This window comes from Numida meleagris, chromosome 3, assembly GCF_002078875.1.
Source record: "Numida meleagris isolate 19003 breed g44 Domestic line chromosome 3, NumMel1.0, whole genome shotgun sequence".
Classification (NCBI taxonomy): domain Eukaryota; kingdom Metazoa; phylum Chordata; class Aves; order Galliformes; family Numididae; genus Numida; species Numida meleagris.
Genome location: NC_034411.1, coordinates 103,035,136 through 103,052,414, shown reverse-complemented (window position 1 = coordinate 103,052,414; position 17,279 = coordinate 103,035,136). Strand labels below are relative to the sequence as shown.

The window sequence follows — 17,279 nt, the reverse complement described above, 5'->3', positions numbered from 1 at the left end:
GATTTTTTAAGATTATCCCAGATTAAGATTATTCCTTAAGATTATTATGTCTTTGAAACAAAGAAGATCACATTCTCTAGTAAAGAAAACATTCAGAATGATGTGACTTGTGGCACATGTAACTATTATTCCCTAGTCCTGTGCAAAAGTCTCTAGAGAATGTTGCCATTACTAAATGGTGAGCAGCTTACAGAGGAAGGTTTGTCTCAATCTTACCAGCAGATGGAGTTGGAAACAGGGTCTAGCTGTGCATGATCATTAACTTACATCAGGTTCTTTTCTGGAACAGAGGCACCTAGCAGGTGTACCAGTGCCATCTCAGTTTATAATCGAAGTTGCAAGGTGTAAGTGGAGAGAAATTTTTATTCCAATGCAAGTGAGAAAACCTGTATAAATCTGGTATCCATGCTGAAAAGGCTAGCACAATTTGGAAAAGGTAAGAAAAAGGACAAATACGGCTTTTTCCATTCATAAGCAACATACTGTTTCAGGAAAGTGATGTGTAAGGCTTTAAACTCCTTCCAGAGAAAGTGAGATTATACCAAAAAGCACTGCGCCAAGGAATACATTGTCACAGATCCTCTACATACAGTTAATTATTATAGTGAGATTCTCTCGGACTTATCTACATCAATAAATTCAGTAGTAAAGATGTTACTTGGAAAGTTTGGAACTGAAAACTTTAAGAATTCATTTAATGAAATTAAGAAGTTAAAAAGATTTGAAAAAAAATCCTTACTTTTCCCTTTCTGTCTTAGTTCATGGTGGTTCAGTTGTAGGTATAGATGCTTCTCACCTAAAAAAATAATGGAACAAAGAGGCTAATTGCTTCCACTTTCATGAAGCATATGAAACAAGAGTCACTCTCTGACTATTGTATTTTGGTATGAGGACATTCCATGAGTCTTTACATTGGAAGAAGCTGTTCTGATTGCAGACCACAAACCTCTTGTTAAAATTCTTGGAGCAGAAACTGATTATCTGGCTGATACATTGCAGAAGTGGACATTAAAGCAAACTTCTTATCATTATGATATCATGGCTAAGATATCTGAAAAACAAAGTAAAGCTGTACTTTTCCTGTTGACTATTAGAGATGAAAAGCTTGTCTCAAAGAATCCTTCCCACATACCCCTCTCTCCTCCCTCCCCTTTTGGGGAAGTGGGACCAGGGACCTTTGAATGAGTCTTCGAAGAAATGGAAAAAGTCCATCAGCACAATTTTCTGCTGCCCTACAGCTTGTGCAGGCTTTAAAACCTGAGCAAAGTAGGTGAGAAGTGTTGCCATCTGGACTGGCAGCTTTTTACAGTCACTTTGTACAGGTGCAAATAGTTACAAGGTGCTGGGCAGTGAAGGAGCAAGAGCGTTTGGTTTGCAAACATTGGACAATTTGTGGACAAGTCAGTCAAGCCATCCTGCTCACTGTCAGCCTCCAGATGAACTCAGACAAGTCACTGCTTCACCATCTCCTTCCAGATCTTCTGGTAAACACACAGGTGCCAGTATCTGAACTGGGTACCAATTTTGGTGATTGGATCTGCAACCTGCAAAATCATTGGAAAACAACACGGCACTTTGTTTTCATTTCCAGCCTACTTCAGTCATGCTCAGTCATGATCCCTTGTAGCACAAGAAAGAGTGCATCTCTACTTAAGGCACTCAGAAACTTCCTCAAGCCTACAGTGTTCCAGAGGCCAGGCTCCTTCAAGTGCATTAAGCACAGCAGGACAGTGACATTCTTTTGTCAGGCCAAAACTTCTATGGTGTCTGGCCTTTCCTGCAAATTCTTCCTGTAAGCTCATTTGGATGCCTTGCAGCTCCACACATTCTGGTCTTACTTTAAAAAATGGCAATTCTATTTCTTTTCTCATTTATGTGAGTATAAGCCTGGTGCAACCCCAGTGAAGCTGGTGAACCAAAAGTATACCTAAAAAATAGGAAAAATCAAGCTCTTCATTTGTGGATTACAATTCTCATATGTGACAAATGATTCTGGGGACCTTGTTTTGAAAGGACCTAACTTGAAACAGCTTTTCAAACTGAAGCACTTAATGCTGTCTAAAGATCAGCGTTCTGTAGGGCACCCAAAACTGAGGTTTCCAGTATTGCAAGTCCCTCTGAAAAATCTTGGCCATTTTTTCAAAGGATGTGTCAGCGTCTCCAACAGATGCAAAAGCAATGGCCACTCAAATAGTTTGGTGTTTACAGGTTCATCAATCAAAAAGAAACACTTTGATCACCTGACATGATTCAAACAACATACTTGATATCTGATACCAGACCGAGATCATACAGATCTAATAAACTTTTGGCTCCTGCAAATTTCTTTTAAAAAAGAGGATCAGTTATAGAGAAGTTGATTAATATGCACTCTACTCAAACAGTCTCGAACATCTGTGTATTAAATTCATTTATTAAATTATACCAATCTGTATTTTAATGAGTAAAAGATACTTATTCTGCCATCCATCAAAATAAACTCAGGAAATACTTAACATTATAATCATTTTTCTTGTTTGAACATGAGTTATGAAATATGAATCCCACACTAAGAATGCTGTACTTGCCATTATGATCAAATATGTTTTTACAGGTGCACCAAATATTCTGTTTTCATTTCATTCTCAAACTGTTGAAAATATAAACCATGTTTTATATTTCTTTGGTAGGTAATATTGCCTTTTTCCCCCCACATGGCACCCATTATTAGTGAGTTATTACCGTGCCTTTTTTCAGACACACGCTACATATCCTAAAGTTGCTTAGTAATGAAAATACAGATTTATGTAACATCTAGTATCAAATAACATTTAGGGTACACTTTGGTACTGAAAGGTTTGGGGCACTAATAACTTTCAAGTGCATGTTAATATTGCTAGATAAGGTGTATACAGTCTGTTGGGTCAAGTTCAGACTTTACCATTCTGCTTTTTTTTTGCCTGAGGAAAGTTAACTTTTAGGTACAACAGGACTTAAAGCAGCATGCATTACATTTTTGTTTCTTATTGTTCTGGTAACTTTGATTTTTATTTCCATTTGACTAGTTTTATTTAAAAAAAAAAAAAAGGAAAAGGAGAAAAATCTGGCAGATGGACAGCAAACCCAGCTGGGATGACAGGTGAACTAAACTGTAGTCTTCTTCCCAGTATCAGTTTGACACCATATCAAACACTAAGTACAGCCATTAAAAAAATTCCTTCCTTCTATTTGTACAGAGTGAATAGCTGTTAAAGACAGAGTTTAGTGCTGGAAACCATATTCTCAAAGAAAACAATATCTGGGAAAGCGCAGTGTAGAAAAGCAAGATATGACTGCAAGGCACAGAGATTCTCAGCTGGTATTGAATCCCTCTGCCTCTGGTGACTTCAGCAGAGCTGCAAGTCCAATACAGAGGTTTGGCACAGGATTGTAATAAACAGTAAAACTACTCATATTAGCAAGTGAGACTACAATACTACTTTCAATAAAGAAATGGGAACTTCTCCATCGCTTCCAATGGAGTAGGTTCAAGCCATAAAAGAACATATCAACAGCACAGCCAGAACACTGTAAAAAAGAAGTCTCATTCTGGACAGCAAATGTAACCACACATTAATCCATTTTTTGTAAAACAAATCAAGAGGGTAGGAAATTGTTTGTCATTACTGGGAAAGGGAGGAAACCCTTCAACAAAGCCATCATTTCATTCAGGTGTGACCACAACATATGTTACCACTGCACCAAAATTACAGCTGAGGCAATGCCAACGCTTTTTCATGGGGACATGGTAAACAGTTGATATGAGGAAAAAGGAAAGTGGTATAGAGGAAAATCTGTAAACCAAGGTTATGTGGTGAGTGAAAGAGAGAAGTCCCGTAGCTGATTATGTACAAACATGGCACTGGGAAAGAGAAAATTTTCCATCTCTAACTTAGAGATACTATGCAGACAACTAATTTTCTTACAAGATTCCTCATTAATGCCACTGTATTTAAGATTTTTGCTCACTATTCTTCTAATTGTTTAACGTTTGCCTTGAACTTACAATTCTTAGAAAGATATTTTGAAAAGTCTTGAAAAGATTTTTAACGATGATAAGAAGGTATCCCTTCCCAGTCTGAGTTATTCCAAGTATTATGTGCTTTGAATAATCTTCACCTTATTTTTAACCACCTTATTTTTAAGCATAATTAACCTGGCATTGCATTCTGAATACTGAATTCCAATGAAAACACGTACCAGCCTTCAAAGAGCAGCAGAAAAAATGACATCTGCCAGAAGAATATAGCCACCACCTGGTCTACCAGAAGCAGGTGGAAATCTAGGAAGTTCCTATCTATTGAACATCTCCTTAAAAAAAAAAAGTAGACAAACCCTTCCAGCTGGCAAAACCTACATCCTTTATTGACTTTTCTGTACTATAAAGAATAAAATATGTGCATATATACATGTGTAAAAAAAATACAAGAAGCAATTTATTTAACCACAGAAGGTATTTTTCCTGGCAGTCCTGTACTTTTTATTATTTGAAAAGCACTCTTCTGACTTGTATTCTTCAAATAGGTTGGAAATATTTGAATTGTCACATTTATTGACTAGTTGTGATGATCAACACAGACATGATTAAATGCAGATAAATTATTCACAGAATCTTCTTCCCTTTGTACAATATTTAATCAATACAACAAAAGGAAGTATTTCAGTATGAGCTGGTGGATTGATTCCTGAATCTCAATGTTTCTAAAAGATTTCAGGAGGAATCCCTGCCAATACAGAAATCCATGCTTACAAAATATTAGCAGGGATTTAACACTTAAGATTCTTACAAACACCGAAACAACAGATTCATACAGAAAAAGAAATCAGCATTAAATAGCAACCCAAAAACTGGGTGGGTAAAGACTGTGCACACACTTCAAACAGTAATTAACTAAACATTGAACAAAGTTTTGTCACAAATATTGAGGAAGTTTTAAGTTAATTACAGAAGTCATTGAATTCTTTTGTAGAATGCCCTTCACTGGTAGTCTCTCAGCGTTCAGTTTCAGCTTTGATATATTTTTTTTAGGTTTGCAACATATATGAAAACTTGGCGACTACCTCATGAGAAAGCAGGAACCTCACTCTCTTCTAGAAGTTTGTGAAACCTGGAATAATTTGGTAACTCTTCTCAGCCTCCAACCTGATTCAGAAATCAGCTGGCATAAACCAACACATCATTTAAGACTGGTAAAAACGTGAGTGAGACACTCCTGAACTATTTCTTACCTGGTCCAAATCTGGATGCTAAATTCTCTGCCCTTTACAGAGATTGCTCAGTCTTTTGCTATCATAATGAAACTCAAGAAGAGAAAATTTAGAATTCTGAGTATGCATGGTTATGCTGCTCATATGAAAAACTGGCAGATAGAATTTTCTTTCTTTTACTCAGTGGGATGCCAGATGGCTGCAGAAGATTTTTCATGGGAAGAATTTGTTAATTTCATTAGTTTTTAATATAATAAAATAAGAGAAGGAAATAGCAGCATGTTTATCAGTGTTCCACAGAAGTAGCAACATTTACAAGCAGAGGAATACCATCAGTGTATAACTTTAAGACACTTAGGCCCTGCACAAAAATGTAACTAACAATCAAAACTGGGATATTCTGTTTGTCTTTTCCTTTGTCTCTGGCTGTCATGAACATCTGAGACATTCTCCATTTTGGTTTCCAGTGATCAGGAAGTCAACATAAGTTCTGAGTAGAGAGAAATACAAGCTAAGAATCTTGTCTAACATCAAAATGTTTTTGCATTTTTAAAACTTATTTTCCTTTGTGGAAGATAATTTAACTTACTTCTGTCCCAACATATAGTTCACCAGACTTCTGGTGCTCACATACCTGTTTTCAACAGTCATCCAAGGCTTTTGGTGAGCATATTAATAAAACTTCCTAAGCACTGAATTGTGTAACATTTTTTTTAAGACTCTTGAGCATAAGTAATTTACACAAAGTTATTGTGGAAAGTAAAAATCAAGCTAAAATATGTTTGTGTCATTTAACGTGAAAAAAAAAACTCCTAAATCAGAGACACTCATTTCACATTGAGGAAGATATCCAGCAAGTAGTAATGCTGTAAGGACTTTGGTATGAAAGTCAAAAACACAGTCAATGCAAGTTTTTGAAGGTATATGTCCAGCAAATACTATTCTGATCTACAAACACATGTATGAAAGAAGGAATGTTCTTTTCCCTTTAATATCCGGGAGTTTCCCATGCTCCTACTTTGGTCATTGGAAGCTATTGACTAATTGGAAGGAATTCATGAGAAAGTTTGTAAAGAATCCAAGGTCTTCTAATAGTTGATTTAAAATGTATGTATGTGTGAATATCAGAAGGTAAAGCACTTAGCAAAGAGAGGCCATAATAACAATATACAATATTTGAAATCTCAAACACCGTTGCAACATATCTGAAAAGCTTGAGTGGAGGAGTAGGATGATAACAGGAAAGTGAGCATTAAGGCAAAATGAACTGAGATCCATTCAACCACTGAACAGAGGAAGGAAAGAAAGCTTCAAGACTCTGAATATTTAAACAATTGGGCAAACTAATGTATTCAAAGTTATTCTTCAGATAATAATTTTATTTTTGCAAAAAAAATAAACAAGATCACTGGTGTAAAGTACAATCAGAAGTTAGGAAGTCCTAACTGGCTATCAAAGATGACATCTAAGAATGAGCTACTTCTGCTGTTGACAGTTGGACACACTACTCCTGGCTGCCTTTTTCTTCCAGCGGCAACTTGGGAGTATATATGTTTCAAGGGCAACCTCATCTGCTTCCTAGCCAACACCTTTCTTCAAGAAACACCTTATCCTCCCAGCTTTAACAAAACATTACTTTATGCCACTTGAAATATTTGTATTTGTTTTAATGTCTATCAGATTTACATAGACGTCTCAGAAACCATATATTTTAATATCTGTCTTCTAATGAGGCCATTATCTTTTATTTGCCGTATGCTGTATTTTTTATTTACCAAACAGAGAAAAGCAATTAGGAAAGAGCAGACACGGGAAAGATAATGCAACAGCAGAGAAGACAGTTGTAATTGATAGATATTATTTATTTACCAATTTACCATAAAAATCTTTTAAGTGAAATATCAACTGAAATTTTGTCTTGGCGATAGATAAAAATACTCCTTTAAGACAAAAGAGTAAGAAGTTGTTTATAAGAACTAGTTCTCAGCAGAGGTTTTGGGAAGGAAATAAGCATTCTTCACCAGTTGCACAGTATATTGCCTTAGGCAGAGAACATTGATACTAAAACAGTTTGTCTTATTATTCATCTCTGTTCAATTCCGCAGTTGGTTTTGGTGTTGACATGAAAATAAATGAATAACAGAGTATCTAAACAAATGTTTTGTCTAATGGATAACTTATAAATGACAAGCTAGTTACATAAAATGTCAGATTCTCTTCTGTCGCTGTGTTTTGCATCAAAACAAACTACGTGATTTATGAGGAAAACAATTAAATAAAACTCAGAGAGCATGGAAAGACTCTCCCTAAATTCCACAGAACTTCAAAATGCATTTTTTTTTTGAGGAGAAATAAAAGTTACTGACATAAAAATTTTAACCTCAGAAGGCACATGGGGACTAAGAAACTTATGCTACTCTGAGAAGAAAGACCTAATGGAAGCTCCACAAAACAGTTAGAGAGGGGGATGGCAAAGCAAGAAAGTACAAAATAAGACAGAGATGTTCTTCAGTAATGTAATCCACTAACATTTTGCACACAAGAAGACAATACCCAAAAATTATACAATAATAGGTATATTATACAATAATAGGTATGATATGTTTCAAAGCAACCAGCATTTCTATCATCTAACTTACAGATTTCTCATGTTATCAGGAGAAGGAAAGAGAGACTACCTCAAACAGTGATTAAAATCACCTAAATTATGGTTCTCCCTGGATTATTTAATAGAGTCTAGAGAAGGACTTGGAGAAGCATGGATTTGCAAAAAGTAGACCCGTGTATCTCTTCTGCTTGCTACAGATAGGAAAGCAAGCATCTATGTCTTCTCATATAGGGTCATGAACATCTTGTGGGATGTTTTTAACTTTAAACTTTCATTAGGCTTAGAATGTCACAGATTCCTTCACCATGTCTTGTTGATTGCTCTTCCCAGGTCTTCCTTTGTGACTGGTCTCAGTTCTCACCACCAAGTATGATTACATATACTCCCAGAATCCTACTCCATTGTGCCTGCCCACCGTACAATTCATCCACTGATCTATAAATCACTGCTTCAGAACATGTTTCTAAATCCTCCTCTTCCAGGGATTCAGGCTTGTCCAGACATGACTTCGCTGAACACTGAATGTGTTACATAAAATGCCATTAAACTTGGTTCATATAGTTAGGTGGCCTGTATTCCAACTGTAAGAATACAAAAGAAATCTTTTTGTTTGAAGAGCTAGAAAACTGTCAGTTCCATTGGGTTTGTGCCACTCAGTGCAAAGCATACATTTTATTCTGATCAGTTCCCTTCAACTTTTCAAAAGGAAGAGGGCAAATAGACAACTAGATAGAAAATGATGACTTTCAAAAACCTCTGAAAACATTCCGGATCAAGTCAGTAAGGGAGGTCAAGTAGCTGGATGCTGAAATTTTTTTCTAGGGATGAATCAAAGATTGCTGATCAATACTTTTGTTGAGGTATGTGACTTAGATTGAAATGTGACTCCATGTTAGATATTGGATATTAGAATAATTGAATCATCTAAGTTGGAAAACACCTTCAAGATCGTCAAGTCCAACCATCAATCTGACCTGTGAGTCTCATTACTAAACCATGTCCATTAGTGTCACGTCCACATGTCTCTTAAATACCTCCAGGTATGGAGACTCCGCTATTCCCCTGGGCAGTCCATTCCAATGCTTGACCACTCCCACCATGAGGAAGTTCTTCTTAACGTCCAATCTAAACCTTTTCTGGCATCACTTGGGGCTACCAACCTTTCTGCCCGTCGGCCCAGAAACTCAATTTCAGTGTACGCTAGGGCCTCCAGTTCCCCCACAGGCTATGCTGCAGATGTACCTGTCTCCATGTCCAACCAGGGACGCTACTGATTCAGACTCAGGACTGTGGACCCCATTTCTCAGTTAACCTTGGACATGCCTCATCACCACAAGAACTGTATCTGACCTTACTTACCATCAACAAACCCGATCCTGACTTTTACCCACTGACTTTCTTCCTGGCTTTACTTTGGCCTGGCTTGTCACCGTGGAATCACTGTGGAACTGCATGATGATCTGGACCCTTGGTGGATCTCAGCTGCTAGCCCCAGGTCTGCCTTGCTCCATTTGCCTGGGGGAAGTGGGATGGGGCTGGCAAGGCCCCTGCACTGCTGGCCATGTTACGATACTTAGATACCAGCTACCCAGTCCTTGGGGAACAGCTGACATTCACTGCATCCTGACTCCTGGCCTTGGTAGAGTAATCCAGTTTTCCTAGTACAAATGCCTAAATTCCACTCAATTCAAGTTCCAATGAAGATCATAAAAGACTCTTTGCACAAGTGGTAGCAAGGGGCATCTCTGCTAAAGTGGAAGCAGTATTGCTCTTCCCATGCACTATACCCCGCTTACCTCAGACAGAACTGCATCCTGTATTGAAATTTTATCTCCAGCTTTAACTTGAGGGAGCTTGAAGCCTCAACTATATTTCAACACAAATTTCTTCTGGTGGGTTGTTGGAAGTTTTCCGTGACTACATTGGAGGTGACTCAATGAACTAGCAGGAATGCAAAAGGCACAAGGCCAGAAGGGCTGAGGAGAAGATGACCAACTGTCCCCCTGGAAGGGGAACACTGGGGTCTCACACCCAATTTCCCAGAATAAGCATTCCATTAGACCATCCCTAGACTTAAAAAAAAATAACAGAAGCAGTCCAGAGATTAGACATCATTTGTGGTCCCTGTTTTACTTGTGTTCTAATAGCTAGATGAAGATGAGGCTTCCTTCCTTCTTTCTTTTCCAGGACACATGCATTCATTGACAGTTGGATTAGATGATCACAGAGGTCTTTTCCATCTTTAATAATTCTGTGATTCTATAGCTACATAGCTATCAGGTTAAAAAGTCTTTAAGCTCCAGAAGAAATCTCTTACTCTGGAGTGAGTTCCCTACACAGCACAGTAATATATGGAAGACTTCCCAGTGAGCCGGGTAGTTTGTATACCTTTGTTCTACTAAAGGTTAATTTGTTTATTCTAAGATAGATGCTATTCAGAGCTGAATTTAGAATTAACTTATACGTGATGTGTTAATTTAATAAGCTGAACAACTGGAGAAAAACGAGTACAGGGAATGTCTTACACATTCTAAGTAACAGTTTTAACTTGAAACCATATTTGCATTCAAAAACACATGACAAGATTTGCATCACACAAATATAAAGCAGAACTTTCCACATACTTGTAGTGTCACCTGAAACTATCCACTTCTCGAAGAAAAAAGGATCTTGTCTTAAGACGGGAATGAATTATAAACTACTGTATTTCCAGTTGTTTTAACATTTTATCAAATAAAGGAAGAGTTATATCAAAATAAGCCAAGCACAAATTGCCAGCAGTTGTATCTACCAGTGAGTTAACACAAGGCAAAACAAAATTTTAAAAATTACAATTTAAAGCAATTTTAATAAAAAAGTACACAATATTGATTTCTTTATCTTGGGGAAATTGAGGCATATTCTACTGTAACCACTCAACAATAACTCTGGGTTTTTTTTGTTGTTCTCTAAACTAGATGATTTCATTCTCAAGAAGATTCATTTATTCACTAAAGGACTTAAACTAAACTATTAGTGAATAGCTACAAAAAAACGTTTTCTTAGAATAAGTATGGGCTGTTTTGTCTACAGGGAAAAAAAATCATGGATATACATTCTTACAGTTTAAGGATGTATATTTGAATTGGTTTTAGTAGTTTAAATTTCTAATGTTTAATCATGAGATTTCCCTTTAATTCAACTATTTATGGGATCATTCACAGTCCCATAAATTCCAGACATCTTAAAACCTTGCTGGTAACCCAAGTAAAAATCTGGATGGAAAAAGCTAGATTTCAAGTTTTATTTTAACCTCAAAATTACTATTTTACAATTCTATAAAATTAATAAAATATACCATTGAGCCCCATTGTTGTAAGTAATTTGATTTACAAAGAGATCTGATATAAACTAAAAACATCATCTTTATTTTACTTAGTATTCCTTTTATTTATTTTTACACTCTGCTTTGAATTCCAAATTTCTTAAGTTGCAAAGTAAGTAAAAAAATTCATGAAATTCATCAAAAACATGTTATGGATAATTGCCTAATAAAAATTCTTGAAGCAGTATGGGTGTTTTGTTCTGCATTTACCTTAATATTCACCCCCTGCATGTGTTCATTAATCTTTTATTTGATTCTGTCTTTTCTCTCTTTTCATGAGTTATATATTACAAAAACAATATTCCTAGTGCTCATTTACATAATCTGAAAATACTGTATTCCCACGATTTGTGCACTTCTCCAGCATGATGAGGTTATTAAAATTATAGGCCAGAACATGGCACGATGATTGGTAAAGAGTTTTCTCAAAGACTAGTACTAGTTAGAACTGAAATGAGCCTTTGTTTCAAAATGTTTCAGGGAATGATTGCCCACTGAGATAATGTAAGTTAAGTACAGAAAACCTGAAACACAGTTTAATGATGAAGTTGCATCATGTATATTGAAGAGAAATTCGATGTATTTAATATAAGGCCCTGTGTTGCAGAGTGTAAAACCGGTCTCTTTAAAAAGCTTTCTCTTCCTGTTTTCTTACAGTACTATAAAAAGTCATTGTTACAATTCATCATTCAAAACAGTTAAAGTTAGCATTTTATAGAACCACAAGTAATTATAAGAAAAGGGTATGTTATAGAAATAATAAAACCTCAGTATAAAGGTCAAGCTATATGAACTAAAATCCTTTTATTAAAGAACCTGTAGTTCTGACCTAGAGACTTCTAAAATCACTATGATCACTCCTACTTGTTAAAATGTAATCGTTGTGTTAAGAAATATCCTTTAGTATCTTCAGTATAACTTTTACTTAGATTGCACTCTCGAAAGATCAAATCATAAGAACACCCCTAGAATGTAAGTTGTCCAAATGTCTCTCTCTCACTTTATTTTACTCTTCTTTGTGCTTTCAGTCGTTTACTTTTGAGAAGAATTAAGAGCAATATTTAGTTTAGTCTCAGTCTAAAAATTATTGAAACAAATTCACTCTGGATCAACCTTTTTATATACTGTTGTCAGAGCGACTAGGAGGTCCAAGTTTGTCAAAATGAATATTATAAAATAATGTAAAAACAACAGTGTCTGTACCATAGTACCTATTCTTAGGCAGGAGATGATAAACTAATGAGCCCAGGAGACAGCATAAAGTAGCAATGAAAGGATTATGGACAGCAATTCTTCAGTGACCATAACTGATCTGCAGAACAGAGTGTAACTAGAAAAAAAGGGGACACAAATGTGTATCTGATGAGAACAAAAATGAACAATACTCTCTGGCTACAAAAACAACTCATTGCCAGCTCATCACAATATGTTATGTGTGATCTTTCCACCTTCCATTGTCAACTCCTATGTAAATTATTAGTTTGCTTCACAGTAAAAGGCAAGGGAAAAGATTTTCAGTGTTAGTTGTTAAATCTAAGACATTTGTAAGAGAAAACTGTCAGTCAAACATGATAGCTGACGTTAACTAAATGAGACAAGTACATGAACGAGCGTCTATCTGTGAACATACTACTTTTATGCTAAGCCCTTAGAAAAGTACTATTATTTAGAAAGTCTGCTGAACTTCACTGAAATGCATGCTAATTTGTAATGGCTGTGGAAAAATCTAAGGATATGATTTTTTGAACATTGCTGAAATGGTTCAGCAGTTGATGAGAATAGGAATTCAATTTCCCATTAAAAAGAATTGAAAAGAATTACATGAAGCACACTTTTCAACTGCAAATGTTAAGCATTTAAATGACAAAGAATTAAAGTCTGTCCATGTTCTTGTATAGACCTCCCAGAACATCCTTCCATCTTCTCCACTGTCCTTCACCCAGTCTGTCTTTCCACTCCACTGATAGACAATCATTTTCAGCATAACCATGGGTTTTTTTTCACTTCTCCATCTTTCTTCCTCTACCATTTAAAGTACTCACTAACAGGTGAGCTTTTTTTTTTAATCAAAGATGCAAGTATGAAAAATAACACTAAAAATGTATTAAGTCTTATTCAACCAAGTGTGAGCCTGGTTGAACATTGCTTATACAATCTCAGCTGATTTATTCTGAGCAGATACAGGTTGTAATTAAGCGGTCACAAACTCTTTTTTCCATAGCACCCCAGCCATTCCAGTATCCACACTGGATGGTGCTTACTTAATGGACAGCTGTTCAATATTTAGTTCATTGTTCATTACGTGGTCCCATTGTTCAGTTCATGGCCTCATGCCATCTTTGTTGCACACTATTCAAACCCTTCTCTAAAGACAATTATTAACTTCCTCATGAGTTCTCTTTTATGATGCTCATCAGTATAGTTGTGAAAGCTTTACAAATACTAATTATGCCCACAACAGCCTTGTGAGATAATGGGTTCTATGCCCATCCTACAAAGACTGAACTGAAATAGAGAGATTATGGTTAATAATACCCATGAATTTTGAGCACTGAGTTTGAAAGACTTTGATTTATAGCTCCCACTGACCTAAGCAGCAGCTAGGAGTCTTCAGCACTTCTTCAAATTTGTTTCCACGCTCTCAGCCTGCATACAAAAAAAAATGAAGCATATTCTGTTAGAAGTAATCTACAAAATTTTACGTAACTTTCACAGTTATCACATATTTCTGGCTGAGACAGCAAGGGAATTCAGTTGTCTGGACTAGCATTCACATCTTCCTTATGAGGCTCTCCCTTTCTCTTACTGAAATCTCTTGCTTCAGCTTTACATTCCTTCCACTTCTGCAACAAATGTGTGACGAAGACAAACATATCTGTGATGCAAACTTCAGAGAGAGAATCTCTGCCCTCTGCTTGGGACAGGGATCCCAGATGGAAAAAAAAAATCTGCAGATCTTGAACTAAAGGTTATGCCATGATACACAGGCAAACCTTTAAAGTAAATTTTTCTTTTCTTTCGTGACCTGAATTTTCAGCCCTAATAAAGTTTTACTTCCCATTTTCAGTCTTCCCTACTACTCCTAGTCCTAGACTCCTTGCCCAGTCAGTCTTAACTTCCTGCCTTCAGTTTCCCATTTTCTTTTATTTCTCCCTTACAGCCCTTGCTTCTCTAGATATATTGTTTCAGCCCAGCTCGTTTTTCTCAAATTCAGATTTTCTCTCTAGTGCATCTGAACATGCAGTTCTTTCATTGCTTTGTGCTAGAAGAAAGGTTATAGCTGAAAACAGAAAACTGTCACAAAGAGTATAAAGTTCTCATCTGAGTGACCTTGTTAGCCAGCAATCCCATCCCTGTCTGTCACTGTGAGCTCAGTCTCTTGGTGGGGGATGATGCCTATAGAATAAAAGAAGATCTAATGATACCGATACCCTTGAGCATAGTTTGGAATTTTTTAACCGATAAAACTCAAAGGTTTTACCTGCAATTTCAATGAAGTAGCAATAAAACCCTCACAAGAGGCATACCTTTCCAAGCCTAAATAACTTCCGAACATTTTCACTTTTATTTCCCAAGGTTTTGACGCACTGACACATTTCAAAGCAAGGATTTCAAGAACTTCACTGACATGGGCAAAAATACATATTTTTTCCTTGCATCATTCCTAGAAGTGGCTGAGTTGTTTTGGCTGGAGCTTTCCAGAAAAGTACAGCCTGAGACAGCTACTTGGCATGGAGAACTTCAGTCAAAACAGTTACAGTTTGGCAGTATTAGAAGGAGATGAAATCAAGGTTTCATAATAGGAAGCATTAGATAATTTTAATAATAGGCAGTTCTATCACCTATAAAACCTCTAAACATAACAAAATATTACGTGCACAAAAATATTAATAGACATCTTATTTAAAAGTGTCCCAGTGAAATAAAAAGGACAAAAGAAAAACAAACACGCAAAAATAAGAAATATCACATCCTGACTCTGAAGAATAAAGACTGGTGCTTCTCTGCTGCTTAACACAGCAAGTGTCCTGAGCCTTTTCTACTTCATTCCAAAAACAGAAGAAAACAAAACACAACTTTAATCTGCCAGGAAAAATAAAGAAGTAAATATTAAGATAGTATCCTTAAGCTTCCTTGAGCTTCCTTGCTTCCCAGTATTAAAGTGTGGCTATATTCTGAGCCTAAACTTTGATATTCACGTGGCTGCTTCAATGTAATATAATGAACCTCCAGAGAAACTATTTTCCTTTTGGTGTGTCATAAAATCTGGTGAAGTCTCCTTTCCAGCTCTCTCTCTCATGCTCCCATTCTGTCAATATGCAAAATATTAAAGAACATTTGATTCCCCTGGATTCCTATCTCATGGGCCAGCACTTACTTCAAAACTTTAAAATGCTTTTACTGACTTTTTATCAATTTTATTATGAAACATTGGCCTGGAATGAAATACAGTAGCGCTATTCAAGGAATATCATGGTCTCTCTGGAGTGCTTAAGATTGTTAAAAAGTCCATTTATTCTATAGTTCCTACTTTGTAAAGACAAAAAGGTTTTTATGACTGATTATTATGACTTGCATAACAGACTATAAATTTCCTCCATCCATTTCTGCATTACTCACATAATTGTCTTATTTGCTACAGAACATGATTCAGAATCATATTGACTCTGGATTTAAAATCTTCATGTATTGTCAAATATGCTATGTCCTTGGAGTGGTGGATTTAGTCATGAAAAACAGGCAATCCAGCTTTAGCCCTACACTGACAGAAAACCCACAAAGTCAATTCTGATCTACTGAGTGCAGCAAAGCATGGACTTGAATAAAACTGACCATGGAATATGCAGATAGTTCAGAATTTGTCCCAACCAGCAGAAAATCCCTAGGATAAAGAGAAGGTTATCTATCTATATTAAAGGTTTATATAGATATACGCAATACAGTATAACTTGTAAATACTGTTTCTATTGTTTACCATAATCCTAGGCAGAAAACTCACAGGACCTTGCTGGTTTAAATAAAACACAAAAAGGAATTGACTGAAGGATACGTTTTAATAGCCATCTGTCAGAGAGAGTTAACACACTTGCACCTCTAACAACTGCATTTTTATTAAACCTTTATTATGCTGTATTAAAAAAAGTCCCCTTAGCCCTCAGGTAGTTGGTTGATACTGAGTTTTCAAATGAAATATTTATGAAGTTCTTTGTTTAGAAGTTTAATTGTATCTTTAAATGACTTTCATATGTTTATATGCTTTACCCTCCAATATAAATGCCATACGATGCTCTCTCATACTGTCCAGAATAGTTATTATGCATTTCACCATCACAACTGTTACATAACAATAAGCAGAAAAAAAGGACAAAAGAATAACTAAGTTAAACCAGATCCTATATATACTTATTTTGTTGGTAACACAGATCATATCTCCAGCAAAATGTGCTTCTAATCATGTAACATAGCATAGTGCTATAATACTTTCCATATTTAAACTCTCAGTCAATGCATAATACTATAAAAGATACTAACATGTACTCCGCAATGACCTTTCTATTTCTCTGAAAGTGGGGGATGGAGAAGGAGAAGACTTCATGGATAAAGAACAGGGGTAGAACTGGGAAACCTAAGATCTATGCTTTAAATGAAAATCAGTTTTACTTTCATAATGGCTGAAGAGATCCATCACTCTCACGGTACAACATTCAAAGGAAAAGGATCATTTAGTTGATTTATTATCTTTCCAAGTGATAGATGACAACTTCGAAATCACTTTCCTGATTTAGGAGATAAAGGGACATCTTCTAAAGTGAAAGCACATTAGAGGTCCATGTACCTTCATGTGAAAGTTGCGCTGCATTAACTCTGATCTGCTGCTTTGTGCAAGGCCCCCAGCTGCTTCCTGTACAGCGTCAGCTCTGTGATCAGTCGTCAAGGCTTTAAGCCAGCTAGATACCATGATAGAAGACGTCAAATAAAGTTGTCCACAGTTCTGCACATGATGACACTCATTCAACCACTGCAGAGCTTTTCTAACCCACAGCTAGGAACGAGTGTTGTGAAAACATCCCAATTTTGTTG

General features: G+C 36.2%; 1 long non-coding RNA gene across 1 annotated transcript in view; it reads right to left on the bottom strand.

Moving 5' to 3' along the window:
- Window positions 739-17,279, bottom strand: part of LOC110397065 — a 57,383-nt gene continuing 40,842 nt past the window's right edge. The window contains exons 2-3 of the long non-coding RNA XR_002437513.1: window positions 13,788-13,844; window positions 739-796 (exon numbers count right to left, since the gene is read on the bottom strand). This is a non-coding gene — a long non-coding RNA (uncharacterized LOC110397065). The remainder of the gene's footprint in view (window positions 797-13,787; window positions 13,845-17,279) is intronic.